This window comes from Gossypium arboreum, chromosome 1 (genome assembly GCF_025698485.1).
Source record: "Gossypium arboreum isolate Shixiya-1 chromosome 1, ASM2569848v2, whole genome shotgun sequence".
NCBI classification, from domain to species: domain Eukaryota; kingdom Viridiplantae; phylum Streptophyta; class Magnoliopsida; order Malvales; family Malvaceae; genus Gossypium; species Gossypium arboreum.
The window spans coordinates 85,388,009-85,411,518 of record NC_069070.1 but is presented as its reverse complement, the minus strand read 5'-3'; the positions used below and the strand labels follow the sequence as shown (position 1 = coordinate 85,411,518).

General features: G+C 40.2%; 1 non-coding gene across 1 annotated transcript; it reads right to left on the bottom strand.

Annotated features, from left to right (window-relative positions):
* Positions 1-1,656: 1,656 nt before the first annotated feature.
* On the bottom strand, positions 1,657-1,763 carry LOC128281907 (small nucleolar RNA R71). Its single transcript, XR_008272190.1, has one exon. It is a non-coding gene; the product is annotated as a small nucleolar RNA R71 (small nucleolar RNA).
* Positions 1,764-23,510: the final 21,747 nt, after the last annotated feature.

Below are 23,510 nucleotides of genomic sequence, written 5' to 3'. Positions count from 1 at the left end.
AGAGTCTGTAAGTACACACTAGAAGAGGACCTAAAGGAGGCACACAGAGTAGAAAGCAGAAATTACTCGAAGAACGCCAAGGGGTTCAACTCGGAAGCAGGATCTCCTTCAAGACTGAAGATCTCCTTCGAAGTTTTTGGGTTTCTTTATGTTTTGTTGTTTTCTTATTTTTGAGATGTTTTTCCCCAAGAATATGAACTAAACTCTCTAAATACTTAGAGAGGATGAAACCTACGATGAATCTTATTATTTAATTATCTGAATTACATGATAAATACTTGTTCTTGTTCTTAATTATGTGTTCTCAATCCTTGCCTTAATATTTTAGGATATTAATCCAAGTTTGATGTGCTTATTTAGTGGAGCAAAAGCCCCTGTTTAAGAGTAGATCTAGCATAATTAAGCAGAGTTGATTGCAATCCTGGAAATAGGATGACATAAATATGCCAAATTAGAGTCAAATCTAATAAGGGAATCCATAGATCGAGTTAATGCGACAATAGGGGTTTTAATTAGAAAGAGATTTCAATTAATCAACCTAGAGTAAGCTGTTCTTAGTCTTGAAAGAGATATTAGCATAATTTAGGGATTTATACGGATCAAGACAAGTGAATAAATCATTTAATTCAGAATCAGAATAATAAGTGAAGTCTAGGTGGATTCTTTCTTAGGTGTTGTCATTATTATTGGTTTATTCGATTATTTCTTTCACTCTCTGTCGCGTTTATTAGTTAATTAGTTTAGTTAATTTTAGATTAAAACAAATCTCTTTTATTTTATGCTAAATAATAGAAATATAGTTAATACTAGTACTTTTAGTCCTTGTGGATATGATATTCTGGACTCACCATAGCTATACTACCATTCGATAGTTGTGCTTGCCTTAGTCGTGATCGTAGTCTAGTTTAGTGAACCATAAAACGATCATAAAGTTTTTGGCGCCGTTGCGGGGACTAAAATATTAGGAACACTTAATTTTTATTACTTTAATCATTTTTTATTTTTTAATTTTATTTTTGTTTTTACTATAATTTATTATTTTTTTCTCTTATTTGCTTATGACAGGTTCTTTTAGTTTATGACTAGAAGAAACCCGTCAGAACCTCTATTATTTGATAGTGAAATTGAAACAACAGCTCGCAGAAATTATAGAGAAATAAGGCAGAGTCTATAGTATATAGAGGAAGAGAAAGAGGACGATACCAATATTACTGAGGAGATGGCTGAAAATCAGAATAATCCGCTACCTCCTGTGGTTACTTCGAATCCTGTAAATCAGAATCCTACTCTTCATGCTATGTACGACTATGCCAAGCCTAATTTAGCAAGGATGAATCAAGTATTTTGAGACCTGCTATTGCTGCAAATATCTTCGAACTGAAGCCGAACACCATTCAGATGATCCAACAGTTTATTCCACTCGATGGTTTGCAAAATGAGGATCCAAATACTCATTTGGCTAACTTTCTGGAGTACTGTGATACTTTCAAAATTAATGGAGTTTCTGATGATGCCATTCGCCTTTGGTTATTTCCCTTCTCATTGAGTAATAAAGCTAAACAGTGGTTGAACTCTCTACTACGAGGGTCCATCACTACATGGGACCAAATGACCGAAAAATTTTTGTTGAAATATTTTCCACCGGCCAAGACTGCCAAACTGAGGAATGATACCTCTTCCTTTGTGTAGATGGATTTAGAGACCATTTACAATGCATGGGAGAGGTATAAGGATCTATTGAGAAGGTGCCCTCACCATGGGTTACCTTTATGGCTACAAGTTCAAACCTTCTACACCGGTTTGAACCCTTCAACAAGGCAACTAATCAATGCAGCTTTCGGTGGTACTTTGAATAATAAAACACTTGAGGAGGCTTATGAATTTATCGAAGAGATGTCAATGAATAACTATCAGTGGCAAGTCATTAGGAGAAAACCTAACAAAGCAGTCATTGTTTTCAACCTTGACGTGGTCACTATGTTATCTAACTAGGTAGAGCTTTTAAATAAAAAAATTGAAGGTTTGTATGGTTCTACACAGGTACATCCGGTGATGTAGTGCGATACAAATGGAGGAGGGGTGAACAACATAGAATATCTATCCTACAACCCTAGCACAGAGAACGAACAAGTCAACTATATGGGTAACAATTCTAGACCTCAAAATAATCCCTATAGTAACACTTATAATGTAGGTTGGAGGAACCATCCCAATTTCTCATGGGGTGGTCAAAGTAATCAAAGACCGCAACCTCCTCCAGGTTTTCAATAACCACTTTACTAGCAAGAGAAGAAGTCGAACCTTGAAGAGATGCTAACGAAATTCATCTTGGTGTCTGAAACACGTTTCCAAAACACCGAAACAACGCTTAAAAATGAGCAAGTGTTGATTAAAGGGCTCGAGAATCAAATAGGTCAGCTTGCTAAGCTGATCTTAGAAAGACCACAAGATAGCTTGCCTAGCAACATCGAAACTAACCCAAGTGAGCAGCTCTATGCGATTACTCTTCGAGATGAAGAAGGGTTAGTTGAGTCCAAACCAGAACCAAGTTAAGAAAGCATTGTAAGTAAAGGTAAGGTTGATGAAAGCTACAGTAAACAAAAATCGGTAAGTAAAGAGTATACACCTCATGTGCCATATCCCAACACGACAAAGAAAGACCGTACAAATAAACAATTCGGTAAATTTCTTAAACTTTTGAAAAATTTGCATTTTAACTTACCATTTATTGAAGCTGTTTCGTAGATGCCTAACTCAGTTAAATTTTTAAAGGAGTTTTTAGCAAATAAGCGAAAGTTAGATGATTCATTGCACATGGAGCTAAATGCAATGTGCTCAGGCATTTTGCAGAATAAACTACCCAACAAATTGAAAGATCCAGGGAGTTTTACTATTCCTTATTTAATTGGTAGTTTAAGTGTTAATAATGCTTTACCTAATTTAGGGGCTAGTATTAATGTCATGCCTTACAAAATGTTTAAATAGCTAGGATGTGGGAAACCCAAACAAACTAGGATGGGCATTTAATTGGTAGATAGAACAATTAGATTTCCTATGGGTATTGTTGAAGATGTACTCGTCAAAATTGATAAATTTATTTTCCCAGTTGATTTTGTTGTTCTAGACACGAATGAGGATAGTGACGTACCGTTAATTTTAGGACGACCCTTTTTAGCAACTGCTAGAACTATCATAGATGTTGGTACAGGTGAGTTAATACTTCATGTAGGTGATGACACGATTAAATTCCAAGCTCGTGATTCTGTTAGGATATCTAGTGATCAAAATGATATTACGAGTTCTGTTAATGTTAATAACCTTGTGGCTCAACATTCTTTGCAGGAAACACCTTAGAAAAACGTGACAGAGCTGCAATCTAGTTTACATGACAAAAATAGAACAAATCATGAAGAAAGAAGATTACAAATCGATAAACCAGATGAATGGCGGATACACGTCAATGAGAAACCTAGAATACAGGATGAACCAAAGCGACTCCATGACGAGCTTAAGGATGGGACGAACCAAGTTAAAGTTGGCGATCAGGTATTGTTGGATAAAATGAACCCTCGAATCACCACTTCAGAGCTTAATGCAAACGGAGCAACTTCTTTTACGATATTGAATATTTTCCCATAAAGTACAGTCGAGGCAAATCATTCTAAATTTGACACTTTTAAAGTAAATATTACTCGGCTAAAACCTTATGTTGATAATAGAATTGACAGTGAGAAAGAGGAGTTTCGACTCCATGAACCACCATAACCTTGCGAATACAAGGTAAGTCGAGCTTAGACTTTAAATAAGGGCTTCTTGGGATGCAACCCGAGTGTTAACAATGCTAATTTTCTTAACATTATTTCATGATTTTTTTTTAAAAAAAAGTAATTAATTTTCAAAATCTAAAAAAAAAATGTGTGTTTTTTACCCACATGGCCTAGACACACGGGTGTGTGGAGCACACGGCCTCGACATACGGGTGTATGGGATCTCACATGGGCGTGGGAGAAGAGAAGGAAAACACACACGGCCTGGCGACATGGCCATGTGACCCATACGGCCTAGACACACAGGCGTGTCCTAGGCCGTGTGAAACCTAGAGTTAATTTTTTTTCAAAGTCAAAGAGTTTTACGGCCTAGCGACATGGCTATATGACCCACACGGCTTGGCCACACGGGTGTGTGGCATCTCACATAAGCATGGGAGAAGTGAAGGAAAACACACATGGTCTGGCAGGTCACACGGCCTGGACACACGGGCATGTCCATGGCCATGTGAAAACTGGGTTAATCACCCCAATTTTATTTTATTTATTATTAATTGTTATATTATTTATTTTTATTTTACTAATTAATTTATCATTCTTATACTTATATCTTTAATTTTTTATATTTTAAGTTTTTATATATTTTATTATTTTTTTGTTATTTCTATTTTTTCGTGTTTTTTTACTATTTTCATTACAATTACCTTTAAGTTTATTGATATCATTGAGTTTATTATTATTTTATCTTTCTTTTAATTTTGTTTTAGTTGTTTTTTTTTAATTTTCTTCAACTTATTTTCATTATTATCTTTTGAAATATTTATGGTTGTTTCTAATCGAGTTATAACTCCTTAATCTTCTTTATTATGTTTGTTTATTTTTTTATTAGTTTGCTCGGAATCGTGAGTTACATTTCGATTTGATTGCAATTCCACTTCTCACTATTCTGAAGATTTCATTGTGACAGCCCAAAATAGACCCTATAGGAATGTGGTTTGGGACCACAAAACCGAGGCATAACAATAATTTAAAATTTATTTGATGCCTATAATATGTGTGTATTCAGGTATGACATTTTTGATGATTGATTTAGTGTTATAAAGGTGAATTCCACTAGAAAGGACTTAGTAGTGAACTTTGAAAATACGATAGGGAAAGGGTGATGACTAATTAAAGCATGCATGCAAAATAATGGACTTGCATGTCAAATTCCCCTTTTACAAGTAGTGGCGGCCATGACAAAGAGATATGGGTTAAACATGTCATGAAACATGTTTTGTTGGGCATTAGGGAGAAATAGTAAACAAATAAGCATGGGTAAGAAAAGAATGAAAAAAATGTGTGTGAGAGAGTAGCATACCCCATTGCAGTGCAACCAAGAAGAGAAAAAAAAAAAAAAATTTGTTCATGCTTGCTCTCTCCCTTTTTGCCGAAAATACTAAGAGGAAGAAGGGATTTTGCTTCATTTCCTTTGTTTAGAAGAGATCTAGAAGGTGATTTGGCTAAATTTGCATCAAGATTAAGGTATGTATGAGGTTGTGTTGGGAGTTTCATGCATGTTTTGGTTGCTAACTTGATGTGCATGTTAGCCATGGCTCAAATCTTTGGTATGCCATGGAAATGGTATTTGGCCAAAGTTGTTATAGTGATAAAGCCATTGCATGCTAAGTGTGAAGCTTGATGATGATGCATGCAAAGATGGATTGTCTACTCTTGAGTAAGACTATGAGTTTTCTCTTTGTTTTATTATGATTGAAGTTGAAAAGGAGCATGATTGTCATATTCGGCCATGATGCATTCTTGAGCATGATTCATGCTTTTGCATGTTAGTTAAAATTTGTGTTTTGGATGGCTATGGACACCTTGAAAATTCGGCCATGCTCATATATGCATATATATGATTGCACATTATGTTTGGTTATGAACTAAGTGATGAATATATTGGTTTAAAGAAGAAAATGTGGAAGAATGCTTGTGAAATTGCAAGCACAATTCGGCCTAGCACACATATAAGTGCTTGATGCTATATTATAAGTTTTGGGCCACAATGTGCAAAGCATTAATTAGTAAATTGCATGCTGTTTTTGTGAGGTATTAAGTGCAAAATTGACCTCAACATGTACATGAATATTCGGCCTTGGGTAGCCTATTGAAGGCCTTAGCATTTCCTTGATGCTCAAATAAATTGTATTGAATTTGCTTGATGTAGTATAAAATGTGCATGACCATTGTGTATTCAAGCTAAAGAGTGGCCATATGACCATTTAAAATCCTTGTCATATTCGGCCATAAGCAAGCACAATGAGGTTTTAATAAATTGAATTTGTTTGAATTAGCTCAAGAGCTAAAAGGGCCACAATTGGACAAGGGGAAGGAAAAGGTGATCGAATAGCCGAAAAAGCCGTTCGACAACATCCGAGGTAAGTCCTCAAGAAGTGACCTTACTTGAATTATGTGAGATGAAGTATGGATGTGTATGATTATTGATTTATGTGTGTGTATGAGAAATTGAATGATACCCGGGCTAAGTCCCGAAGGCGAATATGCTTGTAACTATAATTGCGTTTGAGCCTTAGTAACGAAAATGAATTATGTATGTCCAATGATAATTGATGTATGTGTTCATGGGAAATTGAACGATATCCGGGCTAAATCCCGAAGACAATTATGCTGGAAATTATATCCGGGTTAAGACCCGAAGGCAATTGTGCTAGTGGCTATATCCGGGCTAAGACCCGAAGGCATTCGTGCGAGTTATTCTATCCGGGCTAAGACCCGAAGGCATTTGTGCACGTGATTATATCCGGTTATATTCCGAAGAATCTTGGGCTGGAGGTGAGTGTTGGTTGCTGTAATGAATTCAATCAGTACACTCGAAAAGCCCAAAGGATAAGGTACGCTATATGTGCATTGGAAAGTCGACATGTTTGAGCAACATTCGCTCAATCGACTAATGAATTTCAGTTAGTGAATTGATTGATACTTTGTGAAATTATATAATGATGAAGTGTGAAGTAAGAATGTGTATAAATGAAATGATGCATTTGGCTATGTGAATGTATTGCTGTAATTAGAGTTGATTATATTCCTTGAGACTTACTAAGCATAAAATGCTTACCCGTTGCTTTGGCTCTCGGTTTTTGTTAGATTTCGCTCAAGCAATCGGATTTGGGATCGTTGAAGTCGAAGTCATCCACACTATCAAGCCTCCATTTTGGTATAAATTTTGGTTGAACTTGAGATGGCATGTATAGGACTACCTCATGTTTGTTGAATATGTTGTAATGTAAGTATGTACGGCCATGCGAAAATGGCTTGAAAAGGAAGCATGAACTTAGACTAATTGTGGTTTGTATATATATATTTGGTGTCATGATGTGGCTATGGCTTGGAATTAGGAATGTTGGTCATATGATCAGCCATTGGTATGGTTAAAATGATCATATATGAACCTATGTATGGCAAGACTAGTTGATTCATGGAGACTACCAAATAGGTAAGCCCTACCTTAAAACAGACGCTGCCAGCTGCAGTGGCGTGAATGTGAAAAATCACCAAAATTCATAGGAATGGAATTAAATAGTGAATAAGCTATGTAAATGAACCTTGATGAGTCTATTTTCTTATGGAAGAAACGAAATGGTCATAGGAGTTACAGGTTAAGAGATATTAAAGCTATTGTGAGACAGGGCCAGAATGGTTTCTGGGTTCCCTGTCGCAACTTTAAAATTCACTATAAATTATACAAAAATAATTAGGAGACATACCTTATATGTACAGATTCCATTTTGAGTCTAGTTTCATTAGAAACAAACGGCACCAGCATTAAAGCCCTGTACAGAGAGATATTCAAGTTATTCCGCGCGAAGGTCAGAGCAGTCGATCCCTGTAACATGGGTGACTTTAACTAATAAACTGTACCAATTGGCCCAACCAAAATTCTAGAAATAAATCCATGGATGGATATATGAGTCTAAATTCAGGGAAAATTTACGAAACCAGTTTCCGAGTTTTGAAACTCGAGATATGATTTTTAAGGCGACAGTGATGCAGTTTTTCCAGCCTGACTGGAAATATCCAATGGATGGGCAAAACAAGTGAACTTGGCTTGCTAACCCCTCGTGTCCGACACCGGCGATGGTCTCGGGTTCGGGGTGTTACAATTTTATTGGTATCAGAGCCACGGTTTAGTCGATTCTAGGACTACCGTGATGTGTTTGGGGTCTAGCTATACATGCCATTAAATGATGAATCGATAGTGTGGTGATTTCGACAATTTGACTTTGTGTTTGTTTATAGCAATGGATCCGATCCCAACCGAAGCGATAGCTGATGATGTGGAGAGTGTGGCGCCTGCTCCGCGCAAGGGACAGCGCGGCGGACTCTCAACCTATGGCCAGCAATCCTAATGACGAGGCTAGGCAAGCCTTTTATAGTGTGATGAGCGAATGGTTTAATCAATACATTCGAACCAACACTACTGTTCCACAACCTCCATTCGAAAAATGCAACCCCGCCCTACAATACCTCCGGTGACTGACCAAATAAGGTCAAGTAAGCCCCGATCGATAGGATTGAAAACATGGGGCCACTGAATTTAAGGCTACGGATGATGATGATGCCGAAGCGAGCTGAATTTTGGTTAGATAACACTATCCGGTGCTTGATGAGCTATCTGTACACCGATGAGTGCTTAAAGTGTACCATCTCCTTGCTACGAGTCCGCCTACTATTGGTGGAGTACTCGACTTGTGGTGCCTAGAGAGCAAGTGACTTGGGAATTCTTTCAAACCGAGTTAGGAAAAAGTATATCGATCGAGATTCATCGACCAAAAGCGGAGGAATTTCTTGATCTTAAGCAAGGTTCTATGTCCGTTCTGACTACGACGAAAGTTTGTGAGGCTTAGCGATGCTGCGAGAATGCATTTCGTCCGAAGCTATTATGTATGGCGCCGAGGATGGGCTGAATGATGATATAAGGATGTTTGTTGGCATTCTCGAGATACGAGAGTTCGTAGTACTTGTTGAGCGAGCTTGTAAAGTAGAAGAGCTTAGAAAGGAGAAACAAAAAGCTGATGTGGGAACTGGAGAATTCGAAAGAGGTCCTCGGAAAGTCTCTTCAACAAGCATCGAAGAGATTTCGAGATGATGCGAGCGGTCTAGAGGCGTTCGGGCTTTTCTAGACGAGGACGCGATCGACCCCTGTGACCACGCGAGTCACCTCGATCACGGTGGTGGAAATGATCGCCGAGAGAGAGGCGGAGTGTCCACATTGTGGCAAATGGCATTCGGGAGCTGTTGGTTTCGTGATCGCTCTGCTATAAGTGTGGATCGGCCGACCACTTTATGAAGGATTGCCCGAGGATGCATGAGCAGAATGTAAGTCAGTGCAAACCCGGGTGCTACCATCGCCGAGGTAGGCCACCTAGAAATATGGGCAATGTCGGTGGCGGTCGAGAGGATCTAGAGATGCTACCATCGGATCCGAGGCTCGTGCTCTGCTAGGACTTATGCCATCGCGCACGCGAGGATCTTGCCTCTCTAGATGTTATTACCGTACTTTCACTCTTTTCAATACAAATGTGATTGCTTTGATTGACCTGGTTCTACTCATTCATATATATGTGAAACCTTAGCATCCAGAAGACTTTGCCCATTGAGTCTCTTGAGTTTGTAATTCGGTGTCAAACCCTTGGGTCATTACGTGCTTGTCAACAAAGTGTGCAAGAAAAGTCCCTAGTGTTCCGAGGTTCTTGTTTTCCGCGGACTTGATGCTTTTGCCGTTCGATGAGTTCGATGTTATTCTTGGTTTGGATTGGTTGACCATGCGATGCGGTTGTAAATTGCAAGAGCAAGACTATCGATTTGAGGTGCGCGAATAATGAAATAATTCGGGTTGAGTCCACGGACTTAAAGGGTTGCCGGTAATATCGCCGATGTTGGCCCGTAAATATGTAAGAAAAGGGTGCGAAGCGTACCTTGCGACGCTTTCGATGACAAGGAATCGAGAAGAAACCGAATCTGTGCCGTGGTTTGTGAATACCGGATGTTTTCCCAGTATTCTGGGTTTACCACTGTTCGGAAATAGAATTTGGCATCGAATTGGTACTGGTACCACTCCAATTTCGATAGCTCCGTATCGTATGGCACCAACGGAATTAAAGGAGTTGAAAGCTCGGTTGCAAGAATTGGTGGATAGAGGTTTTGCTCGCCGAGTTTTTCGCCTTGGGGTGCGCGGTGTTGTTCGTGAAGAAGAAGGATGGAACCATGCGACTATGCATCGACTATCGTCGACAATAAAGCGACGATAAAGAACAAATATCCGTTGCACGTATTGACGACTTGTTCGATCAAGCTGAAGGGAGCCTCGGTGTTCTCGAAAATAGATTTGAGATCGGGCTACTATCAATTGCGAATCCGAGATTGGACGTGCCCAAGACCGCCTTGAGCGAGATATGGTCACTATGAGTTCCTAGTGATGCCGTTTGGGCTCACTAATACCCTCGGTATTTATGGATTTAATGAATCGGATCTTTAGACCATATTTGGATCGATTAGTAGTCGTGTTCATTGATGACATCTTGGTCTATTCAAGAAATGAGACCGAACATCTTTGAACACCTGCGGTTAGTCTTTGTAAATTTTACGGGACAAGCAATTATATGCTAAGTTCAGCAAGTGTGAGTTACGGTTAAGAGAGGTTAGCTTCTTGGGTCATGTGGTATCTGCGATCGGTATTCGAGTCGACCGAATAAAATTTCAGCCATACTTAATTGGAAGCCTCAGAAATATTCTTGAGGTTCGGAGCTTTTTGGGGCTCTTAGGTTATTACCAACGATTTGTAAAGGCTTCTCAATGATAGCCACGCCGATGACGAAGCTACTCCAAAAGGACGTTAAGTTCGAATGGACGGAGAAATGCCAAAAAAGTTTCGATCAAGCGAAAACTTATTTGGTGAAGCCCCAATTCTAGTGCAACCCGAGTCCGCAAGGAGTTTGTCATCTATAGCGACGCCTCTCTACTTGGGTTAGGTTGCGTATTAATGCAAGAAGGTCGAGTTGTGGCCTATCGTCGAGGCAATTAAAGCCACAAGAGAAAAATTATCCGACTCATGATCTCGAGTTGGCGCCATCGTATTCGCCTTAAAGATTTGGCGACATTACTTATTTGGTGAAAGGTGCCATGTATACTCGGATCACAAGAGTCTCAAATATTTGATGACCCAAAGAGACTTAAATCTGCGACAAAGGCGTTGGCTCGAGTGTTAAAGGATTGAGTGATCATTGACTATCACCCGGGAAAGGCGAATGTGGTTGCGGATGCCTTGAGTCGTAAATCGTTATTCACTTTACGAGCGATGAATGTGCACTTGTCTGTCCGATCCGACAGTGTGTTAGTGGCTGAATTGGAAGCCAAACCATTATTGACACACCAAATTCGAGAAGCTCAGAAAGTCGACGATGAGTTGGTAGCAAAACGGGCTGCGTGTGTTCCGAACAAGGACTCGGAGTTTCAAATCGACGATGACGATTGTGTGAGGTTCAAAAGTCGTCTGTGTGTCCCAAAGAATTGAACTCATTTCGATAATTTTGAATGAAGCCCATTGTAGCCGAATGGCAATCCACCGGGAGTACGAAGATGTACAATGATTTGAAACATCGGTTTTGGTGGCATGGTATGAAGCGAGACATCTCGACTTTGTTTGAGATGTTTAATATGTCAACAAGTGAAAGCGGAACATCGGTGCCTTGAGATTACTTGACCAATCACGATACCCGAGTGGAAATGGGATCGAGTCACAATGGACTTTGTATCCGGACCGCCATTGTCGACAAGTAAGAAGGATGCGGTTTGGGCGTGGTAGATCGATTGACTAAGTCGGCCCACTTTATCCCCGACGTCTGATTTTTCAATGGACAAACTAGCCAATTTATGCGTTTCTCAGTTGTGAGATTACACGGGTGCCTATTTCCATCGTGTCGGATAGAGATCCGAGATTTACCTCGCGATTTTGGAAAAAGTTGCAAGAAGCTTTGGGTACCAAGTTGCATTTCAGACCGCCTTTCACCCCCAAACCGATGGTCAATCCGAGCGGATAATTCAGATACTTGAGGATATGTTAAGATGTTGCGTCCTCGAGTTTAGTGGTTCATGGGAGCGGTATTTGCCATTGATTGAATTCGCCACAACAACAAACTTTCAATCAAGTATTAAGATGGCACCTACGAGGCCTTGTACGGTCGTAAATGCCGTACACCATTGTTTTGGACCGAGCTCGGTGAAAGCAAGATTTTCGGGTGGATTTGATTAGGGATCTTTGAATGAAAGTGAAAGTAATCCGTGAAAGTCTGAAGATAGCCTCCGATCGTCGAAAGTCGCACGCGGATCTAAAGCGTAAGGATATCGAGTATCGGTGGGTGATAAAGTGTTTCTCAAGGTATCGCCTTGGAAAAGATACTCGTGTTCGGCCGTAAGGGCAAGTTGAGCCGAGGTTCATTGGGCCATATGAGATATCGAGCGAGTCGGTCGGTGGCATATCGCTTGATTTTGCCCCGAACTCAAAAGGTTCACGATGTCTTTCACGTTTGATGCTTGACGCTATAGATCCGATCCATCGCACGTGATTAGTCCATCAGAAATTGAAATTCAAGCTAATATGAGTTATGAGGAAGAACCGGTTCGTATCCTATCACGAGAAGTGAAAGAGTTGCGAAACAAGCGGGTTCCGCTAGTGAAAGTGTTATGGCTCAAGCACGGGATAGAAGAAGCTACTTGGGAGACCGAGAACTCTATGAAAGAGCGATATCCAAACCTATTTACGGTAAGATTTTTGGGACGAAAATTTCTTAAGAGGGGAGAGTTGTGACAGCCCAAAATAGACCCTAGCCGGAATGTGGTTTCGGGACCACAAAACCGAGGCATAACAATAATTTAAAATTTATTTGATGCCTATAATATGTGTGTATTCAGGTATGACATTTTTGATGATTGATTTAGTGTTATAAAGGTGAATTCCACTAGAAAGGACTTAGTAGTGAACTTTGAAAATACGATAGGGAAAGGGGTGATGACTAATTAAAGCATGCATGCAAAATAATGGACTTGCATGTCAAATTCCCCCTTTTTACAAGTAGTGGCCGGCCATGACAAAGAGATATGGGTTAAACATGTCATGAAACATGTTTTGTTGGGCATTAGGGAGAAATAGTAAACAAATAAGCATGGGTAAGAAAAGAATGAAAAAAATGTGTGTGAGAGAGTAGCATACCCCATTGCCGTGCAACCAAGAAGAGAAAAACAAAAAAAAATTTGTTCATGCTTGCTCTCTCCCTTTTGGCGAAAATACTAAGAGGAAGAAGGATTTTGCTTCATTTCCTTTGTTTAGAAGAGATCTAGAAGGTGATTTGGCTAAATTTGCATCAAGATTAAGGTATGTATGAGGTTGTGTTGGGAGTTTCATGCATGTTTTGGTTGCTAACTTGATGTGCATGTTAGCCATGGCTCAAATCTTTGGTATGCCATGGAAATGGTATTTGGCCAAAGTTGTTATAGTGATAAAGCCATTGCATGCTAAGTGTGAAGCTTGATGATGATGCATGCAAAGATGGATTGTCTACTCTTGAGTAAGACTATGAGTTTTCTCTTTGTTTTATTATGATTGAAGTTGAAAAGGAGCATGATTGTCATATTCGGCCATGATGCATTCTTGAGCATGATTCATGCTTTTGCATGTTAGTTAAAATTTGTGTTTTGGATGGCTATGGACACCTTGAAAATTCGCCATGCTCATATATGCATATATATGATTGCACATTATGTTTGGTTATGAACTAAGTGATGAATATATTGGTTTAAAGAAGAAAATGTGGAAGAATGCTTGTGAAATTGCAAGCACAATTGACCTAGCACACATATAAGTGCTTGATGCTATATTATAAGTTTTGGGCCACAATGTGCAAAGCATTAATTAGTAAATTGCATGCTGTTTTGTGAGGTATTAAGTGCAAAATTGACCTCAACATGTACATGAATATTCGGCCTTGGGTAGCCTATTGAAGGCCTTAGCATTTCCTTGATGCTCAAATAAATTGTATTGAATTTGCTTGATGTAGTATAAAATGTGCATGACCATTGTGTATTCAAGCTAAAGAGTGGCCATATGACCATTTAAAATCCTTGTCATATTCGCCATAAGCAAGCACAATGAGGTTTTAATAAATTGAATTTGTTTGAATTAGCTCAAGAGCTAAAAGGGCCACAATTGGACAAGGGAAGGAAAAGGTGATCGAATAGCCGAAAAAGCCGTTCGACAACATCCGAGGTAAGTCCTCAAGAAGTGACCTTACTTGAATTATGTGAGATGAAGTATGGATGTGTATGATTATTGATTTATGTGTGTATGAGAAATTGAATGATACGGGCTAAGTCCCAAGGCGAATATGCTTGTAACTATAATTGCGTTTGAGCCTTAGTAACGAAAATGAATTATGTATGTCCAATGATAATTGATGTATGTGTTCATGGGAAATTGAACGATATCCGGCTAAATCTCAAGACAATTATGCTGGAAATTATATCCGGTTAAGACCAAGGCAATTGTGCTAGTGGCTATATCCGGGCTAAGACCAAGGCATTCGTGCGAGTTATTCTATCCGGGCTAAGACCAAGGCATTTGTGCGTAATTATATCCGGTTATATTCGAAGAATCTTGGGCTGGAGGTGAGTGTTGGTTGCTGTAATGAATTCAATCAAGACACTCGAAAAGCCCAAAGGATAAGGTACGCTATATGTGCATTGGAAAGTCGACATGTTTGAGCAACATTCGCTCAATCGACTAATGAATTTCAGTTATTGAATTGATTGATACTTTGTGAAATTATATAATGATGAAGTGTGAAGTAAGAATGTGTATAAATGAAATGATGCATTTGGCTATGTGAATGTATTGCTGTAATTAGAGTTGATTATATTCCTTGAGACTTACTAAGCATAAAATGCTTACCCGTTGCTTTGGCTCTCGGTTTTTGTTAGATTTCGCTCAAGCAATCGGATTTGGGATCGTTGAAGTCAAGTCATCCACACTATCAAGCCTCCATTTTGGTATAAATTTTGGTTGAACTTGAGATGGCATGTATAGGACTACCTCATGTTTGTTGAATATGTTGTAATGTAAGTATGTACGGCCATGCGAAAATGGCTTGAAAAGGAAGCATGAACTTAGACTAATTGTGGTTTGTATATATATATTTGGTGTCATGATGTGGCTATGGCTTGGAATTAGGAATGTTGGTCATATGATCAGCCATTGGTATGGTTAAAATGATCATATATGAACCTATGTATGGCAAGACTAGTTGATTCATGGAGACTACCAAATAGGTAAGCCCTACCTTAAAAACAGACGCTGCCAGCTGCAGTGGCGTGAATGTGAAAAATCACCAAAATTCATAGGAATGGAATTAAATAGTGAATAAGCTATGTAAATGAACCTTGATGAGTCTATTTTCTTATGGAAGAAACGAAATGGTCATAGGAGTTACAGGTTAAGAGATATTAAAGCTATTGTGAGACAGGGCCAGAATGGTTTCTGGGTTCCCTGTCGCAACTTTAAAAATTCACTATAAATTATACAAAAATAATTAGGAGACATACCTTATATGTACAGATTCCATTTTGAGTCTAGTTTCATTAGAAACAAACGGCACCAGCATTAAAGCCCTGTACAGAGAGATATTCAAGTTATTCCGCGCGAAGGTCAGAGCAGTCGATCCCTGTAACATGGGTGACTTTAACTAATAAACTGTACCAATTGGCCCAACCAAAAATTCTAGAAATAAATCCATGGATGGATATATGAGTCTAAATTCAGGGAAAATTTACGAAACCAGTTTCCGAGTTTTGAAACTCGAGATATGATTTTTAAGGCGACAGTGATGCAGTTTTTCCAGCCTGACTGGAAATATCCAATGGATGGGCAAAACAAGTGAACTTGGCTTGCTAACCCCTCGTGTCCGACACCGGCGATGGTCTCGGGTTCGGGGTGTTACAATTTTATTGGTATCAGAGCCACGGTTTAGTCGATTCTAGGACTACCGTGATGTGTTTGGGGTCTAGCTATACATGCCATTAAATGATGAATCGATAGTGTGGTGATTTCTGACAATTTGACTTTGTGTTTGTTTATAGCAATGGATCCCGATCCCAACCGAGCGATAGCTGATGATGTGGAGAGTGTGGCGCTGCTCGCGCAAGGGACAGCCGGCGGACTCTCAACCTATGGCCAGCAATCCTAATGACGAGGCTAGGCAAGCCTTTTATAGTGTGATGAACGAATGGTTTAATCAATACATTCGAACCAACACTACTGTTCCACAACCTCCATTCCCGAAAAATGCAACCCCCCCTACAATACCTCCGTGGATGACCAAATAAGGTCAAGTAAGCCCCATCGATAGGATTCGAAAACATGGGGCCACTGAATTTAAGGCTACGGATGATGATGATGCCGAGCGAGCTGAATTTTGGTTAGATAACACTATCCGGTGCTTGATGAGCTATCCTGTACACCCGATGAGTGCTTAAAGTGTACCATCTCCTTGCTACGCGAGTCCGCCTACTATTGGTGGAGTACTCGACTTCGTGGTGCCTAGAGAGCAAGTGACTTGGGAATTCTTTCAAACCGAGTTAGGAAAAAGTATATCGGTCGAGATTCATCGACCAAAAGCGGAGGGAATTTCTTGATCTTAAGCAAGGTTCTATGTCCGTTACCGACTACGAACGAAAGTTTGTGAGGCTTAGCCAGACGCGAGAATGCATTTCGTCCAAGCTATTATGTGTAAACGCTCGAGGATGGGCTGAATGATGATATAAGGATGTTTGTTGGCATTCTCGAGATACGAGAGTTCGTAGTACTTGTTGAGCGAGCTTGTAAAGTCAAGAGCTTAGAAAGGAGAAACAAAAAGTGATGTGGGAACCGGAGAATTCGAAAGAGGTCCTCGGAAAGTCTCTTCAACAAGCATCGAAGAGATTTCGAGATGATGCGAGCAGTCTAGAGGCGTTTGGGCTTTTCTAGACGAGGACGCGATCGACCCCTGTGACCACGCCGAGTCACCTCGATCACGGTGGTGGAAATGATCGCCGAGAGAGGCGGAGTGTCCACATTGTGGCAAATGGCATTCGGGAGCTGTTGGTTTCGTGATCGCTCTCGCTATAAGTGTGGATCGGCCGACCACTTTATGAAGGATTGCCCGAGGATGCATGAGCAGAATGTAAGTCGAGTGCAAACCCGGGTGCTACCCTTCGCTCGAGGTAGGCCACCTAGAAATATGGGCAATGTCGTTGGCGGTCGAGAGGATCTAGAGATGCTACCATCGGATCCGAGGCTCGTGCTCTGCTAGGACTTATGCCATACGCGCACGCGAGGATCTTGCCTCTCTAGATGTTATTACCGGTACTTTCACTCTTTTCAATACAAATGTGATTGCTTTGATTGACCTGGTTCTACTCATTCATATATATGTGAAACCTTAGCATCCAAAGAAGACTTTGCCCATTGAGTCTCTCGAGTTTGTAATTCGGTGTCAAACCCTTGGGTCATTACGTGCTTGTCAACAAAGTGTGCAAGAAAAGTCCCTAGTGTTCCGAGGTTCTTGTTTTCCGCGGACTTGATGCTTTTGCCGTTCGATGAGTTCGATGTTATTCTTGGTTTGGATTGGTTGACCATGCACGATGCGGTTGTAAATTGCAAGAGCAAGACTATCGATTTGAGGTGCGCGAATAATGAAATAATTCGGGTTGAGTCCACGGACTTAAAGGGTTGCCAATTGTAATATCGCGATGTTGGCCCGTAAATATGTAAGAAAAGGGTGCGGCGTACCTTGCGACGCTTTCGATGACAAGGAATCGAGAAGAAACCCGAATCTGTGCCGTGGTTTGTGAATACCGGATGTTTTCCAGTATTCTGGGTTTACCACTGTTCGGAAATAGAATTTGGCATCGAATTGGTACCGGTACCACTCCAATTTCGATAGCTCCGTATCGTATGGCACCAACGGAATTAAAGGAGTTGAAAGCTCGGTTGCAAGAATTGGTGGATAGAGGTTTTGCTCGCTTGAGTTTTTCGCCTTTGGGTGCGCCGTTGTTGTTCGTGAAGAAGAAGGATGGAACCATGCGACTATGCATCGACTATCGTCGACTTAATAAGCGGCGATAAAGAACAAATATCCGTTGCCGCGTATTGACGACTTGTTCGATCAAGCTGAAGGAGCCTCGGTGTTCTCGAAAATAGATTTGAGATCGGGCTACTATCAATTGCGAATCCGAGATTCGACGTGCCCAAGACCGCCTTGAGCGAGATATGGTCACTATGAGTTCCTAGTGATGCCGTTTGGGCTCACTAATACCCTACGGTATTTATGGATTTAATGAATCGGATCTTTAGACCATATTTGGATCGATTAAGTAGTCGTGTTCATTGATGACATCTTGGTCTATTCAAGAAATGAGACCGAACATCTTTGAACACTGCGGTTAGTCTTTGTAAATTTTACGGGACAAGCAATTATATGCTAAGTTCAACAAGTGTGAGTTACGGTTAAGAGAGGTTAGCTTCTTGGGTCATGTGGTATGCATCGGTATTCGAGTCGACCGAATAAAATTTCAGCCATACTTAATTGGAAGCCTCAGAAATATTCTTGAGGTTCGAGCTTTTTGGGGCTTAGGTTATTACAAACGATTTGTAAAAGGCTTCTCAATGATAGCCACGCCGATGACGGCTTACTCCAAAAGGACGTTAAGTTGAATGGACGGAGAAATGCCAAAAAAGTTTCGATCAATGAAAACTTATTTGATGAAGCCCCAATTCTAGTGCAACCCGAGTCAAGCAAGGAGTTTGTCATCTATAGCGACGCCTCTCTACTTGGGTTAGGTTGCGTATTAATGCAAGAAGGTCGAGTTGTGGCCTATGCGTCGAGGCAATTAAAGCCACAAGAGAAAAATTATCCGACTCATGATCTCGAGTTGGCCGCCATCGTATTCGCCTTAAAGATTTGGCGACATTACTTATTTGGTGAAAGGTGCCATGTATACTCGGATCACAAGAGTCTCAAATATTTGATGACCCAAAGAGACTTAAATCTGCGACAAAGACGTTGGCTCGAGCTGTTAAAGGATTGAGCTGATCATTGACTATCACCCGGGAAAGGCGAATGTGGTTGCGGATGCCTTGAGTCGTAAATCGTTATTCACTTTACGAGCGATGAATCTGCACTTGTCTGTCCGATCCGACAGTGTGTTAGTGGCTGAATTGGAAGCCAAACCATTATTGACACACCAAATTCGAGAAGCTCAGAAAGTCGACGATGAGTTGGTAGCAAAACGGGCTGCGTGTGTTCCGAACAAGGACTCGGAGTTTCAAATCGACGATGACGATTGTGTGAGGTTCAAAAGTCGTCTGTGTGTCCCAAAGAATTCGGAACTCATTTCGATAATTTTGAATGAAGCCCATTGTAGCCGAATGGCAATCCACCCGGGGAGTACGAAGATGTACAATGATTTGAAACATCGGTTTTGGTGGCATGGTATGAAGCGAGACATCTCCGACTTTGTTTCGAGATGTTTAATATGTCAACAAGTGAAAGCGGAACATCGGTGCCTTGAGATTACTTGACCAATCACGATACCCGAGTGGAAATGGGATCGAGTCACAATGGACTTTGTATCCGGACCGCCATTGTCGCAAGTAAGAAGGATGCGGTTTGGGCGTGGTAGATCGATTGACTAAGTCGGCCCACTTTATCCCCGACGTCTGATTTTTCAATGGACAAACTAGCCGAATTGTGCGCTTCTCGATTGTGAGATTACACGGGTGCCTATTTCCATCGTGTCGGATAGAGATCCGAGATTTACCTCGCGATTTTGGAAAAAGTTGCAAGAAGCTTTGGGTACCAAGTTGCATTTCAAGACCGCCTTTCACCCCAAACCGATGGTCAATCCGGCGGATAATTCGGATACTTGAGGATATGTTAAGATGTTGCGTCCTCGAGTTTAGTGGTTCATGGGAGCGGTATTTGCCATTGATTGAATTCGCCACAACAACAAACTTTCAATCAAGTATTAAGATGGCACCCTACGAGGCCTTATACGGTCGTAAATGCCGTACACCATTGTTTTGGTGAGCTCGGTGAAAGCAAGATTTTCGGGTGGATTTGATTAGGGATGAGCGAGAAAGTGAAAGTAATCCGTGAAAGTCGAAGATAGCCTCCGATCGTCCAAGTCGACGCGGATCTAAAGCGTAAGGATATCGAGTATCGGTGGGTGATAAAGTGTTTCTCAAGGTATCGCCTTGGAAAAAGATACTCGAGTTCGGTAGTAAGGGCAAGTTGAGCCCGAGGTTCATTGGGCCATATGAGATATCAGAGCGAGTCGGTCCAGTGGCATATCGCTTGATTTTGCCCCCTGAACTCAAAAAGGTTCACGATGTCTTTCACGTTTCGATGCTTCGACGCTATAGATCCGATCCATCGCACGTGATTAGTCCATCAGAAATTGAAATTCAAGCTAATATGAGTTATGAGGAAGAACCGGTTCGTATCCTATCACGAGAAGTGAAAGAGTTGCGAAACAAGCGGGTTCCGCTAGTGAAAGTGTTATGGCTCAAGCACGGGATAGAAGAAGCTACTTGGGAGACCGAGAACTCTATGAAAGAGCGATATCCAAACCTATTTACGGTAAGATTTTCGGGACGAAAATTTCTTAAGAGGGGAGAGTTGTGACAGCCCAAAATAGACCCTAGCCGGAATGTGGTTTGGGACCACAAAACCGAGGCATAACAATAATTTAAAATTTATTTCGATGCCTATAATATGTGTGTATTCAGGTATGACATTTTTGATGATTGATTTAGTGTTATAAAGGTGAATTCCACTAGAAAGGACTTAGTAGTGAACTTTGAAAATACGATAGGAAAGGGTGATGACTAATTAAAGCATGCATGCAAAATAATGGACTTGCATGTCAAATTCCCCTTTACAAGTAGTGGCCGGCCATGACAAAGAGATATGGGTTAAACATGTCATGAAACATGTTTTGTTGGGCATTAGGGAGAAATAGTAAACAAATAAGCATGGGTAAGAAAAGAATGAAAAAAATGTGTGTGAGAGAGTAGCATACCCCATTGCCGTGCAACCAAGAAGAGAAAAACAAAAAAAAATTTGTTCATGCTTGCTCTCTCCCTTTTTGGCCGAAAATACTAAGAGGAAGAAGGATTTTGCTTCATTTCCTTTGTTTAGAAGAGATCTAGAAGGTGATTTGGCTAAATTTGCATCAAGATTAAGGTATGTATGAGGTTGTGTTGGGAGTTTCATGCATGTTTTGGTTGCTAACTTGATGTGCATGTTAGCCATGGCTCAAATCTTTGGTATGCCATGGAAATGGTATTTGGCCAAAGTTGTTATAGTGATAAAGCCATTGCATGCTAAGTGTGAAGCTTGATGATGATGCATGCAAAGATGGATTGTCTACTCTTGAGTAAGACTATGAGTTTTCTCTTTGTTTTATTATGATTGAAGTTGAAAAGGAGCATGATTGTCATATTCGCCATGATGCATTCTTGAGCATGATTCATGCTTTTGCATGTTAGTTAAAATTTGTGTTTTGGATGGCTATGGACACCTTGAAAATTCGCCATGCTCATATATGCATATATATGATTGCACATTATGTTTGGTTATGAACTAAGTGATGAATATATTGGTTTAAAGAAGAAAATGTGGAAGAATGCTTGTGAAATTGCAAGCACAATTGCCTAGCACACATATAAGTGCTTGATGCTATATTATAAGTTTTAATACAATGTGCAAAGCATTAATTAGTAAATTGCATGCTGTTTTGTGAGGTATTAAGTGCAAAATTGACCTCAACATGTACATGAATATTCGGCCTTGGGTAGCCTATTGAAGGCCTTAGCATTTCCTTGATGCTCAAATAAATTGTATTGAATTTGCTTGATGTAGTATAAAATGTGCATGACCATTGTGTATTCAAGCTAAAGAGTGGCCATATGACCATTTAAAATCCTTGTCATATTCGCCATAAGCAAGCACAATGAGGTTTTAATAAATTGAATTTGTTTGAATTAGCTCAAGAGCTAAAAGGGCCACAATTGGACAAGGGGAAGGAAAAGGTGATCGAATAGCCGAAAAAGCCGTTCGACAACATCCGAGGTAAGTCCTCAAGAAGTGACCTTACTTGAATTATGTGAGATGAAGTATGGATGTGTATGATTATTGATTTATGTGTGTGTATGAGAAATTGAATGATACCGGGCTAAGTCCGAAGGCGAATATGCTTGTAACTATAATTGCGTTTGAGCCTTAGTAACGAAAATGAATTATGTATGTCCAATGATAATTGATGTATGTGTTCATGGGAAATTGAACGATATCCGGGCTAAATCCCGAAGACAATTATGCTGGAAATTATATCCGGTTAAGACCCAAGGCAATTGTGCTAGTGGCTATATCCGGGCTAAGACCAAGGCATTCGTATGCGAGTTATTCTATCCGGGCTAAGACCAAGGCATTTGTGCACGTAATTATATCCGGTTATATTCCGAAGAATCTTGGGCTGGAGGTGAGTGTTGGTTGCTGTAATGAATTCAATCAGTACACTCGAAAAGCCCAAAGGATAAGGTACGTTATATGTGCATTGGAAAGTCGACATGTTTGAGCAACATTCGCTCAATCGACTAATGAATTTCAGTTATTGAATTGATTGATACTTTGTGAAATTATATAATGATGAAGTGTGAAGTAAGAATGTGTATAAATGAAATGATGCATTTGGCTATGTGAATGTATTGCTGTAATTAGAGTTGATTATATTCCTTGAGACTTACTAAGCATAAAATGCTTACCCGTTGCTTTGGCTCTCAGTTTTTTGTTAGATTTCGCTCGAAGCAATCGGATTTGGGATCGTTGAAGTCGAAGTCATCCACACTATCAAGCCTCCATTTTGGTATAAATTTTTGGTTGAACTTGAGATGGCATGTATAGGACTACCTCATGTTTGTTGAATATGTTGTAATGTAAGTATGTACGGCCATGCGAAAATGGCTTGAAAAGGGAAGCATGAACTTAGACTAATTGTGGTTTGTATATATATATTTGGTGTCATGATGTGGCTATGGCTTGGAATTAGGAATGTTGGTCATATGATCAGCCATTGGTATGGTTAAAATGATCATATATGAACCTATGTATGGCAAGACTAGTTGATTCATGGAGACTACCAAATAGGTAAGCCCTACCTTAAAAACAGACGCTGCCAGCTGCAGTGGCGTGAATGTGAAAAATCACCAAAATTCATAGGAATGGAATTAAATAGTGAATAAGCTATGTAAATGAACCTTGATGAGTCTATTTTCTTATGGAAGAAACAAAATGGTCATAGGAGTTACAGGTTAAGAGATATTAAAGCTATTGTGAGACAGGGCCAGAATGGTTTCTGGGTTCCCTGTCGCAACTTTAAAAATTTACTATAAATTATACAAAAAGAATTAGGAGACATACCTTATATGTACAGATTCCATTTTGAGTCTAGTTTCATTAGAAACAAACGGCACCAGCATTAAAGCCCTGTACAGAGAGATATTCAAGTTATACCGCGCGAAGGTCAGAGCAGTCGATCCCTGTAACATGGGTGACTTTAACTAATAAACTGTACCAATTGGCCCAACCAAAAATT